The sequence below is a fragment of the Erpetoichthys calabaricus genome, chromosome 9 (genome assembly GCF_900747795.2).
Source record: "Erpetoichthys calabaricus chromosome 9, fErpCal1.3, whole genome shotgun sequence".
Taxonomy (NCBI): domain Eukaryota; kingdom Metazoa; phylum Chordata; class Cladistia; order Polypteriformes; family Polypteridae; genus Erpetoichthys; species Erpetoichthys calabaricus.
Genome location: NC_041402.2, coordinates 164,418,210 through 164,431,208, shown reverse-complemented (window position 1 = coordinate 164,431,208; position 12,999 = coordinate 164,418,210). Strand labels below are relative to the sequence as shown.

General features: G+C 40.1%; 1 protein-coding gene across 3 annotated transcripts in view; it reads left to right on the top strand.

Moving 5' to 3' along the window:
- b3gat1b (beta-1,3-glucuronyltransferase 1 (glucuronosyltransferase P) b) overlaps positions 1-12,999 on the top strand; it is a 226,906-nt gene that overhangs the window by 124,319 nt on the left and 89,588 nt on the right. For all 3 annotated transcript variants that reach the window (XM_028810370.2, XM_028810369.2, XM_051931493.1), the window contains one exon: positions 4,466-4,595. The gene's annotated coding sequence lies outside the window, so the exon portion shown is untranslated. The remainder of the gene's footprint in view (positions 1-4,465; positions 4,596-12,999) is intronic.

The window sequence follows — 12,999 nt, the reverse complement described above, 5'->3', positions numbered from 1 at the left end:
CCTGTCTCAAACTGGCTAACTATCTCTCACACTTTCACCACCTAGCAAGCTAATGTGAGTAGTGGCACAAAATGTCTGCCATTGTATCATCCTGGTGGATGCTGCACATTAGTTGTGGTTGAAGTGGATCTCCAGGCACTAAAGTGCTCTGAGTAGTGAGAAAAGTGCTATATAAATGTAATTATTATTATTATTATTATCTTCACAACCCATATTTAGAGTTACAAAACAGCCTAAGGTGAATGTCTTTGGGATGTGAGAGGAAAACCACAGCAGCTAGAGAAAAATTCACAGGGAGAACATATATCACCAGACAGACAGCAATCAAGTGCAGAATTTGAACCCATAATGCTAGTTTCAGAGGCAGTCATATTAATCACTGTACTGCCCCCTTGTTTGTTTATTTCATTTAAAACGTCTCTGTTGGCCAACATCATTTTCTTAAGTGTTCCTCCAGCCTTCCTGAAGTGTTAGCTGATTCTTTTTTAATGTCGAAGCAATTAGTAAAATGACAAATAAGAACACAACAGATCTGCCAGTAGGCATGGCATGATGGAAGGAGCATGATTTCCTTCATTCTGAGTGCCACCCCATTCAGTTACTGCCATGTATTACACAAGTGAGGTCCAGTGAGCTGCCCCACTAGGTGAACTCTGTTATTAAGATAAACATTTAAATGTTTTTTGTTGTTTTTTTTTCCTTCTTTCTATTAATTTATGATTCAGTATATGCAAACGAAAATATATGCCCCTCTCCATTCTAGTACCCCAGGTTCCATATCAGCTTCCTTACCACTGCATGTTGTATGCTAAATGTGGGCTTCATCATTATAAATGTCTAACGAAAGTCACTTCGTTTTTCAGACAGCCAAAGTAATTATCTCCAGTACTTCATTATCATAGATCTAATTATGCCTATTAAATGCAAAGAATCCCAGGAAGTTATGCCTGGAGAGATAATTAAAATCCAACTCCTTTAATCTCAAATGAACCTGTTTCCAGGTTTATCCTGTTAATCAGGCATTAATTTCAATGGATCACAGGAACTCTTGTTGGAGACTCAATTTGGTTCCCATGTGTGTTTTTGACTTTTAATGACTTTTAAGGGGAAAAAAACATTTTACATGTACATTGAGATATGTGTGTATTCGTGTGCAAGCATATCTCTACACACACATGCGTCCCACTTCCCATTCATCCATTCTCTAAACTCACTTAATCCAAGTTTAGGGTTGCAGCATGGAACACGATATAGGTTACAGCCCTGGACAAGGCACAAACAGACACACACACACACACATAAATGTGTATATGCTGTGTATGCACACGGTGACCACTTTATGTGCCCATTAGTCTATTACTGGGTAGGTCCTCCCTTCTACCTCCCAAGCAGCTTGTCATTTGCACATGTATCCACACAGGGTCAGCTTAGAATTGTCAATTAATGTGACATCTTAAAGAGTGCAAGAGGACCCAATAACAGGTAAATTAATGGAAAGAATTATTAAGGATAAGTGAGCAACACATGGCAAGAACAGGAGTTTTACTGAACAGTCAGCATGGCTTCAGATGAGGGATGTCATGTTTTACCAACATGCTGGAATTCTTATAGGAAGCAACAAAATGATAGGATCCAAGTGGAGCATGTGATATTATTTATCTTGACTTTCAGAAATTATTTGATGAGGTGCCACATGAGATGTGGGCATCAAACTAAAAGAAGTGGGAGTTAGGGTGTTGTATGCAGATGAGTGCAAAATTGCCTCAGACACCTGAAGCAGAGGGTTATGGTGCGAGGAACCTCATCTGAATTGACTGATATTTAGAGTGGTGTCCCATAGGAGTCAGTGCCAGGGCCACTGCTATTTACAGTATATAATATATAGAGGAGGGTGTCCCAAAATTCACGCAAGAAGTAATTTTGATAGAGAACACAGGTTTTTAATTAAAAATTGTAAATTTTTAATTGATTCATAAAGTATACAGTATATGGAATAGCATATCGGGTAAATGGCCTCCACAGCTTTGCTGGCACATACGCACTCTTTTTTCGAAATTTTCCATGACCGTTTTACATAAATGTGGCTGAATTTCGTTGCTACAGCGCTCAATTCCCTCCTTTAAGGCGTGGGTGGTCGTGGGCTTGATGGCATAAACCTTAGACTTCAAACAATCACTCATGGATTTTCTGAACCCCAAATGCAACAATTTTTACGATTAACGAAGCCATCAAGATGAAAATGAGCCTCATCGCTGAAGATGATTTTGTTCGAAAAATCGACATTCACTTGTTGTTGTTCCAAAATCCATTCAACAAACTCTTTTCGCTGTGCGTGGTCAGTAGGCTTCAGTTCTTGACTCAATTGAACTTTGTAAGCATGAAGATGCAAATCTTTCATGAGAATACACTGTAGAGAGCTTCTGGAAATGTTCAATTCTTGACCACGGTGCCAAACTGATGTTCCTGGACTCTCAGCAGCACTCTCACGAACTGCTTCGATGTTTTGTGTTGAACGACTTGTTGAAGGACGGCCAGAGTGTCTAAGATCACTAATTGATCCAGTCTCCCTGAATTTTTTAATTAACCTCTTCACAGTTGATGAAGATTAAATCACTATTCCGACCATACAGTATTTTGTATGAAAATTACGAACTGTAGCTGCCAAACCTTCATTATTTTTAAAATATTGCTCAACAATGAAAACGCGTTGTTCTTTTGTGTAGCGCTCCATTTCTAATAACCCTGAACTGTGAGCTGTCACGCTGTCTTTTTTTTTTCATTGGCAACACTTTACCGCACAAATGGCGCCAAATTCAAATCTTGCGTGAATTTTGGGACACTCTCTATAAATGAATGGGATAGGAATATAAGTAACAAGCTGGTTAACTTTGCAGATGATACCAAGATAGGTGGATTTGCAGATAATCTCAAACCTACTGAATCATTACAGAGGGACTTGTAGAGCATACAAGGCTTGGGCAGATTTGTTGCTGATTAAATTTAAGGAAAGGAAATGTAAAGTGTTACATATAGAAAGAAAAAATGTTAGGTTTGAATACACAGTAGGAGGTTTGAAAACTGCAAGTACACCTTATGAGAAGGATTTCAGAGTCATAGTGGTCTCAATACTATCAAATGCCAGACGGTGTTTAGAAGCCATTAAGAAGACTAACAGAGTGTTAGGTTATAAGAGTGCAAGTCAAATAAGGTTTACTCATATAACGTATTATGAAAAAATAATTCAATAAATCACAACCCACAGTATACAAATAGGGCAGCTTGGTTGCAATGAAGTTAGTTTGACTATACCTGTGTTATATAGCTCCAGGGATGTGACTCCAGAATGTTAGGTTATATAGCACCGTGTGTAGAGCACAAGTCCAAGGAGGTTCTGCTCAAACTTTATAACACACTGGTGAGGCCTCATCTGGAGTACTGGGTGCAGTTTTGGTCTACAGGCTACAAAAAGGACATAGAAGTACTGGAAAAAGTCCAGAGAAGAACAAATAGGCTGATTTCAGGGCTACAGGGGATGAATTATGAAGAAAGATTAAAAGAGCTAAGCCTTTACAGTTTAAGCAAAACGTTCAAGAGGAGACAAGACTGAAGTGTAACAGTGGATTACAGTGAATTGTGAATGTTAGTTTAAAATGAGTTCCTCAAGAACATGGGGACACAGTTGGAAACTTGTTAAGGGTAAATTTTGTACAAACATTAAGAAGTTTTTCTTCACAAAGGCACATGGAATATGTTACCAAGAAGTGAGGTAGACAGTAGGTCTTTAGAGACTTTCAAAACTAGATTGGATGTTTAGTAGAATTATGTGGATAGAACTGACAAGCTTTGTTGGGCTGAATGGCCTGTTGTTGTCTAAACTGTTCAAATGTTCTTTTAAAAAAAAAAAAAAAAAAAAGGACAACCAGAACAGCCAGAGGAAAAATGCATACAGACATGAGGAGAAAATTCAGACTCCACACAGACAACAGGCAAGCACATGATTTGAACCCAGAAAACTGGATTCATGAAGGGAGTACAAACCACCTCAGCACCTTATTTTCAGAAGGCAGTGTTACACAAATCCAGCTTTCAAACCATATTATATTCCTCATATTTCCTTGTTTTATAAACTCATCTCAATGCTCAAGTGCCTACACAAATTCCAGCAGCTAAGATACCATGCTGGCTGAGATCATAATATAGATGACTCCTGCTATTGTTTTGAGACTACAGATGTATACATATACCCTCAAAGGCTGACTTTGTCCAGTAGCTGTCTACACCCTTTCAGCAGAGCTCAGTCAACAACATGTAGTCCTTTCTTGCACTGCATTCCTACTATAGAATCTCTAACACACCTCCATTTGGTTGATGTCAGGCGGCCTCTCTCTACCCCCCTAACATTGCATAACTTCATCAGTTGCATTACATTGTTGATCTGACCAGTTTTCTTCTGCTTCTTGTATAGGTATCCAGGGGGATGATAACTTTTCCCTATTTAATGGATGATGGTCTGTGGACTCCTCTAACTACTGACATCCTTCATATCCTCTCTGTCACCTGCTCCAGGAGTTGCCATGAAGGATTTCTAACCATAGGTAAGAGATATCCAGAGTGAGCATGGGCTGGAGTTAAGTGTAGTGTCAGCTCTAACTACTACGCAGCTTGAATGTTTTGCCCAGAGAGGAAATTAGAAATCGAGGTTTCAGAAACTGTTGTGGCATGTCTTGGGAGAAAAGAGAAGATCTCTTTCTTCTTAGATCTGAATGTTTGCACTTTGTTAATTAAAATTGCACATTGTATTGGATTTTTATGTAATTTCATTCTCAATCTATCCATCCATTATTAAACCCACTTGATCTAGTTCAAGGTTGTGGGGGCTGGAGCTTAACTACAAAATTTGAATGTATATGTACTGGATTAGAAATATATAAACAAAGACCTGTGTGTGTGTGTGTGTGTGTGTATGGAGCAGTCTGCTCTGCTCACACTCAACCACAGCCGCTAGATGGCACATGCATGCCCTTTAAAATTTTTTCAGTGCTTGCCACAAAAGACCTGTGTGTAGCAAATGCCACTGTGCAACAACAACGTTGTACTAATGATACAGATGAATGTCAATGTGCTTGATCAACATTCCCCAAATAGCTCAGTTCTGCACCTCCTCACCAGTCAAGCCTCCTGATTATCATTACATCTCATATATTCTTCCTCCAATTTATCTTCAATCCTGAGTCTTCCAAAGCCCTTCTCTGTTCTTCCAATTTCCTTTCCACTTCCGCTTTTCTGATGCTACACAACACAATGATATAAGCAAAAGGCCTGCACCATGGATACTGGCCTTTTATCCCATGACTCAACACACCCTTAACCAGTGCTCTGTTACCCAAACCCGAGTCCTCACTCCTTCATTCATATCTTCCTCACACACTTCTCCAGTTCTCCTTTCTCTCTCATACACCTCCAGACCTCTTTGACATGGCACTCTATCAAAAGCCTTCTCCGAATCCATAAATACCGAATGCAAACCTTTCTGTTTTTCTCGGTGCTTTTCTATGAGCTGTCTCAATACAAAGACTACATCAGTTGTTCCTATCCCTAGCATAAAACCAAATTGTTCCTCACCTATGGTGGTCTCTTCCCTAAGCCTTCTCTCTATAACCTTTCCCAAATTTCAGCTTTATCCCTCTATAGTTTCCACATTCCTGAATATTTCCCTTCTCTTTATAAATGGGTACAATCGCACTGTTCCTCCACTCCTTTGGTATTCCCTCCTGTTCATAGATCTTCTACATTAGATCCTACAACACATCTACTCCCTCTTCTCCTAAACTCTTCCACAGGTCTGCTGGGTTTTCATTTGATCCTGTTGTCTTGACATTCTTCTTTCTTTTCAGTGCCTCCTTTACTTCCTCCCTCTTCATTCTTGGTACTAACCCTTCATTTGGGACTCCATCCCCAAATACTGCCCTTGGATTTTCTTTATTCAACAGTTTTTCAAAGTACCTCCAACTATTCTTGATTCTGTCTTGCTTTCTCGAAACCATACATTGCTCATGAACAATTATAAATATACAATTAGACATATATAAATGAAAGACCTGTGTGAGTATAGAGTAGTCCGCTCTGCTCACACTCAGCCACAGCCACTGGATGGCACTGGCATACACCTCACTTCTCACTATGAAAGACCGGTGTGCAGCAAACGCTGCCGCGCAACAACGATGTCATGCTAATGACACAGATGAAGAGACACAGCGTCGAAAGGAAGCAAACACCGCGGCTCAACAACGTGCAAGTGAAACGCCTCAGCAACAGAGGGCAAGGCTTGAGGTTTTCACTAAAAACATTGTTTATCTGGAGGTATTTTCTCGAGACAAAGCTTAACAGTATTCATATGCCAGAGATACAGCTAAGACATGGTATCGCCAGTGACATCTTACGAAGGCCAGTGGGGCAGCAAGCACAGGTGGGTCCACGTCCTCTGCCCTGGGTAAATCTTAAGGAAGCTGATGCCTCTCCAAGTTCACAAATATAGTAAAACGTCTAGGGAGTCTTCAGGTTGTTTTTTGTCCCAAAGACCACATGTAGGTAGTGTATATATAATTAATAAATATATGAAAATAGTGAATGGCTGTATAGCTTTCATCACGTGTGTAACCTCTAGCTTTTTTCCTCTATATGTAATAATTAAAGTCCTTTACCACTAATGATGCACTGTCATTGTTCACCACCAGGTGTGAGTTCAATGTACAAAACAAATGCACAGAACATTCATCAATCTATTTTTGACCATGCCATAACAATAGGGGTTGCAGTGTCTTTCCCAGTAGCAATGAAAGTAATTTTTAAACCAACCTTAGATAGTGCATCAGTCCATCACAGGGCAGCCTTGCACACACACTCACTGACACTGGGATGACAACTTCATTTCAGCACCAACTCCATCTTAGAAAACAATTGAAATATAGTAGAAATAAAATGGTGCTCAGTGAAAACTATTAATTTTAACAAGTTGTAATAAGATAAACAGAGACAGTCAGAGTGTTGGGACACCTGTGGGCAGACCCTGTATAACTGAAATTGATTTAAATTAAAATAAAGCACGTGAAAATACAAAATCAAGTCTCCTCAGTACAGAGTCTTCTACTGACTGCACAAGATGGCGGGTCTTCCAGTTATATGGCAGCCAAGCAGAAAGAGACGGGTTCAAGTGGAAAGGCACCAGAAATGATGTTGTTGGAGGACAGCTGTCAATCTTCCAGTCTGCACAGCTCCACCCCCAGGATTGGGGAAGAATTGCCATCACCTGAGCCCTTAAACAGTCTAGCAAGTAACACACATGTGACAAAGGTCACAGCTAATTAGCTCACAAAATATTACACAGTCTGCTTTATCTCAATCATTGTCAAGGAAGATGAAGGACACCCAAAGGCACCTGACTTTTTGTTTAATGATTCTCCATGCACAACAAACTGTATTTTGCTGCAGGCACAATTGCTGCACTCTTCCATGTACTCAAACATGGCCTTGGTCAAAACTCCCATGTGTAGTTCATCTCCTTAGTGGTCGCTTAACACCCTTTCAGTCTTTTTGTATTATTATTCTTCAGGCTTTTTACAGCCAGAGCTTTATGTCTACTTTTAATTCTCTCTGTCTTTCTCTCTTGTCTTTTTCTGTCTCAGAATGGTCTTGTATGTTTAATTTGTTCTTCTGTTGTGCACTGCACCCCAGAGTCAAATGGAAGAGGCTACGGAGGCCCCACAGGTCCACAAAGATAGTACGGAAGGCGTGGGAAAGTACGAAAGGCGCAGGCGCCTACAACACGCTTCTGAACTAAACGTCCACACTACACAGCATGGTCCACACGCTTCTAACACACCGCAAGCATAAACACGAGATAGTACAGAAACCACACAGATCCGGACTCCACAACATATGTGAATCACAGTACAGTAATACAATATTAAGCACATTACAGTATGGTCCATGCGCGTCTAAAACACCGCAAGCAAAAACCCGAGATGGTACAAAAGCCCCAAATATCCGTACTCCACAACATATGTGAATCACATCACAGTAATACAATATTAACAGTACAACCACAGAAAACACAGGCTCGACACCAGAGGGGTAATAAGAATAAACGAACGCTCCGTATTAAACATACGGCATCCTCACACGTCCAAACTACACAGCATATGTGAATCACATTACAGTGATGCATTACTAACAGTGCAAACACAGAAAACGCTCCGTATTAACAGTAAGTGCAAATATCCATATTACTAACGGTAAACAACGTATAACTAATGGAGACACGGTCACGGCTCCAAAACGATACAGCTCGACTAACGGAGCTACCTGGATAAAATCAATGAATGCAAGGACCTACAACGCGCATCTCAAATGCCGCAAGCAAAGCAGGCATGGCTCCAAAAAGAAAGAGCTCGACTGACGGAGATACAAAAAGAGTATACAGAACCCTACATGTCCACACTACACAGCATAGTCAAACCCGACATAGTACGGAAGGTGCAGGCGCCTACAACACGCTTCTAAAGCACCGCAAGCAATAACCCGAGATAGTACAGAAGCCCCAAAGATCCGGACTCCACAGCATATGTGAATTACATTACAGTAATACAATACTATATGTACTCATGGAAAACACAAACAGAAGAGGCTTCGGCGTCCCACCCCACAGTCAAACCAGAGAAAGTACGGAGTCCCCAAACGTCCACAAAACACAGCATAGTCACACCCGAGATAGTACGGAGGGCACATGCTACTATACACTGCAAGCGAAGGAGCCACAGCTCAGAAACGAAAGAGCTCAACTAACGTAAATAAGTGATTTTAAGATTATAATAACTCCATACCAAGGAATACTCATTCAAGGACAACACGCCATCTTTACTACAAATGTTGTGTATAAAGATATCCTATGTACGTCATCTACACCTTTACACTCCAATATATCTCATACATAGATCTGCGCAAACTCAAAGACATTCTATACTTGCAAAACATAACACTTACACTTCTATTCTCATTTACATATATTACATAGACCTACAGATATCGTGACAGTGGACATGATACATATGTAACAATTACCAAGACAGACAGTAATCTCTTTCAAATGTATTTCGGGTTACCCAAGACCAGGGGTTGGCGAGCAAAGGGAGCAGGGGGCAGAGCCCCCTAGTATTCCTCTAAAAATCCTTTATACAACTCCTGTGTTGTTCCTCTGATCTTCTTCAGTGGATCAGAAGATCACAGCCTCACCACCTAGAAAAAAGATGTCAGCACTTTTGAAAGTATGTATTTTTTTTATAAAGTTCTGACCACAGATTTGAAAATGAAACAGTAGAAATTAAACAGAGCTAATAGGGGCTGCTTATCCAGATAAATGTGAGTGGACACTTCAGGGGTAACAATGTGATAATACAGCATGCAACTATTGCTGTGTATTACATTACAATGTATTTTTGTATAGCATTCTTCACTGAGAACAAACTGTAAACAAGTCTCAGTTAAAATGCAAGTATACATCATACTAATTACTAAAATCAGAATGAATACTCATAGAAATACAGATTTGTTAAAATACATGGAGAAACAAGGCAGAAACTGATTTAACATAAATGGATACCAACAATATCTGTCCATTAATTAACTGATGAACTATGGCCAGTTGACAACAGAGGAGATTAAAAGTGTAAAAGAGAAAGTCAAACACAGTCACAGACCTGGAGACCTTGGCCAACTAACCGGATACCCCGTCCTGGGCATTCAGGAGTGGAGCCTGTGCTGGCTGTCCAATCCGATGACAGAAGCTTTCCATCTGATGTTGCCAATGCTCTTTTGTCCAAGATGACTTTTCAATAGGTAGGAAAGCAACCTCGAAGGAGGGCAGTGGCACCAGAGGAGAAACAGAATAGATAAGGGACAGTAACAGTTTATAATAAATATTGTATTACTCATATTTATATACAAATGATTACAAAACACACAGATAATCAACAGCTCTAGTCAGGTTTTATCTATAAGTATGTTGTGTGCACATGTGTAATATAGTTATATCCATATCTATTTTTTCTGTGCCTTCTTTAGCATGAGTGCTAAAGAAATTCATTGGAATGGACTTACTGTTACAGGAGACAGCAATAGATAAATTGTGTTGAAGCACAGGCTGGTGCCATTAAGTCAATGAGCAGAGCGCAATTAAGGTCAGGACAATTCTCACACAATCTCACCAACATTTTTACATTTAAGAAAAATATATTAAGAATCTTTCAGGCTTCACGGTGGTGCAGTGGTAGCGTTACTGCCTCGCAGTTAGGAGACCTGGGTTCACTTCCCGGGTCCTCCCTTCGTGGAGTTTGCATGTTCTCCCCGTGTCTGCGTGGGTTTCCTCCGGGCGCTCCGGTTTCCTCCCACAGTCCAAAGATATGTAGGTTAGGTGGATTGGCGATTCTAAATTGGCCCTGGTGTGTGCTTGGTGTGTGGGTGTGTTTGTGTGTGTCCTGCGGTGGGTTGGCACCCTGCCCGGGATTGTTTCCTGCCTTGTGCCCTGTGTTGGCTGGGATTGGCTCCAGCAGACCCCAGTGACCCTGTGTTCGGATTCAGCGGGTTAGAAAATGGATGGATGGATGGAAGAATCTTTCATTGACAAAATTTCAAAATTTCTGTTGAAAATGAAAGGCAGCATTTTACATCTCTCTTAACCAATCTGGGGAATTTCAGGGTACTCAGCACAGAAACATTTTTTTAACCACCCATCCATTTTCAATTTATAAAAACTCTACCTAAATTTCTCCCAGCCTGAATTCAATAGCTCGAGATTCTCTTTGAAACATTGACTGCAGAGACACTTCATTCCAGGGTTCAACATTCTGGGTAATCAATGTGCATAGCTAGACCTTGCTGGTGTTTACAGGCTCATGAACAATATGCTCAACTAACTCTCCATCATGTTTACTATGTCATGCACCATCACTCTCCAGTCATTACAATCCTCTTTACAGTGGCAATATTGTCTTCTGTCATCAACGTCAAAGGACGGACAGTCTTTACGGCATCTTCAAGAGATGTTGTTCTGCAGCACATCTCTTCACTTAGCATATTTACATGCGCTTCAATAACCCAGTTATTCACACAAAACCTAATTTCTGATTTTTTTTTTCTTTTGTTCCTTTATTGATCAGGCCATGCAGTGCCTTCCAATAAGATTTGACATACCACTTTCAACATTTACACTTTAAATGAAATTTTACAGTACAAAAAACCCTTAAGATAAAAAAATTTAAAGTAACAAATTAAATAGTAAGAAAAAAGTGTACCATGTGTACTGCTGCACTGCAGTCTGTTTAAGTTTACTTCTGACGTGTTAAATAAGTCTGACCGTTGTACAAAAATGTGGTACAATTCTAGATAAGATTGGACCTCGCATCCCAAAAAAAAAAAAAAAAGGGTAAATTTGTTGGGAATATGCTGGAGCTATGGTTTCAATTCAGCATTTGTTGTGGCAACTGGGGAGGTTTCTGTGGAGTAAAAGGAAACATTAGAACAGTCTAGATGAAAACAGGCCATTCAGTCCAACAAAGCTTGCCAGTACTATCCACTTAATTCTTCTAAAAAAACATCAAGTCGAGTTTTGAAAGTCCCTAAAGTCTTACTGTCTACCACACTACTTGGTAGCTTATTCCAAGTGTCTATTGTTCTTTGTGTAAAGAAAAACTTCCTAATGTTTGTGCGAAATTTACCCTTAACAAGTTTCCAACTGTGTCCCCATGTTCTTGATGAACTCATTTTAAAATAACAGTCTCGATCCACTGGAATAATTCCCTTCATAATTTTAAACACTTCAATCACGTCTCCTCTTAATCTTATTTTGCTTAAACTGTATAGGCTCAGCTCTTTTTATCTTTCTTCATAATTCAACCCCTGTAGCCCTGGGATCAGCCTAGTTGTTCTTCTCTGGACTTTTTCTAGTGCTGCTATGTCCTTTTTGTAGTCTGGAGACCAAAACTGCACACAGTATTCCAGATGAGGCCTCACCAGTGCATTATAAAGGTTGAGCATAACCTCCTTGGACTTGTACTCCACACACCTTGCTATATAACCTAACATTCTGTTTGCCTTCTTAATGGCTTCTGAACACAGTCTGGAAGTCGATAGTTTAGAGTCCACTACGACTCCTAAATCCTTCTTATAAGGTGTAGTCTCAATTTTTCCGACCGTCCATTGTGTATTCAAACCTATCATTTTTACTTCCTATGTGTAATATTTTACATTTACTGACATTAAATTTCATCTGCCACAAATCTGGCCAAGCCTGAATCTGTTGATGGCTCATGCCATTTTCCATTTCTGCCTGCCCATTAGGTGTAAACTGTGCATTTTGAAAGTTTTGGTTACCATACTGCATGGCTTGGTTTGTAAGACAATAGTTTGCTTGTCCATTGGTTGTGTACCCATTGGTATAACCATTGGCATTGCCATCATAACCTCCAGCGTAGCCACCATTCTGTGTCTTGTTACCAAAGACCTTCTTTGCAGCAATGCCATGGTCATTATCCCGCTCCCTATAACCTCCAAAATCTCTCCTGCCACAATAATATCTATCACATCTTTAAATCTGCCTCTACCCTTGGTTGATTGCTTGGTTGGCTTCATGACTCACAGAAATGAGGTTGTTTTCCTGTTTCATGTTCCCAGGAGTAAAGAAGGTATACACAGTGCCCATTTTGCTACTTCAGGCAGTTCATCCAATGCAATAAATATAGTCCTCAGAAGAATTAGGGTAATCATAATTGATGACAAATTTCACATCTTCCACATCTAAACCTCTAGAAGCATCATCTGTGGCAATGAGGACTGGAGCTTTACCAAACTTGAACTCATTGAAAACCCATTCATGTTCCTGCTGGCTCTTATCACCATGAATAACCATTGCTGGCCAACCATCTCTTCTCATTCGATTTCTAAAATGCC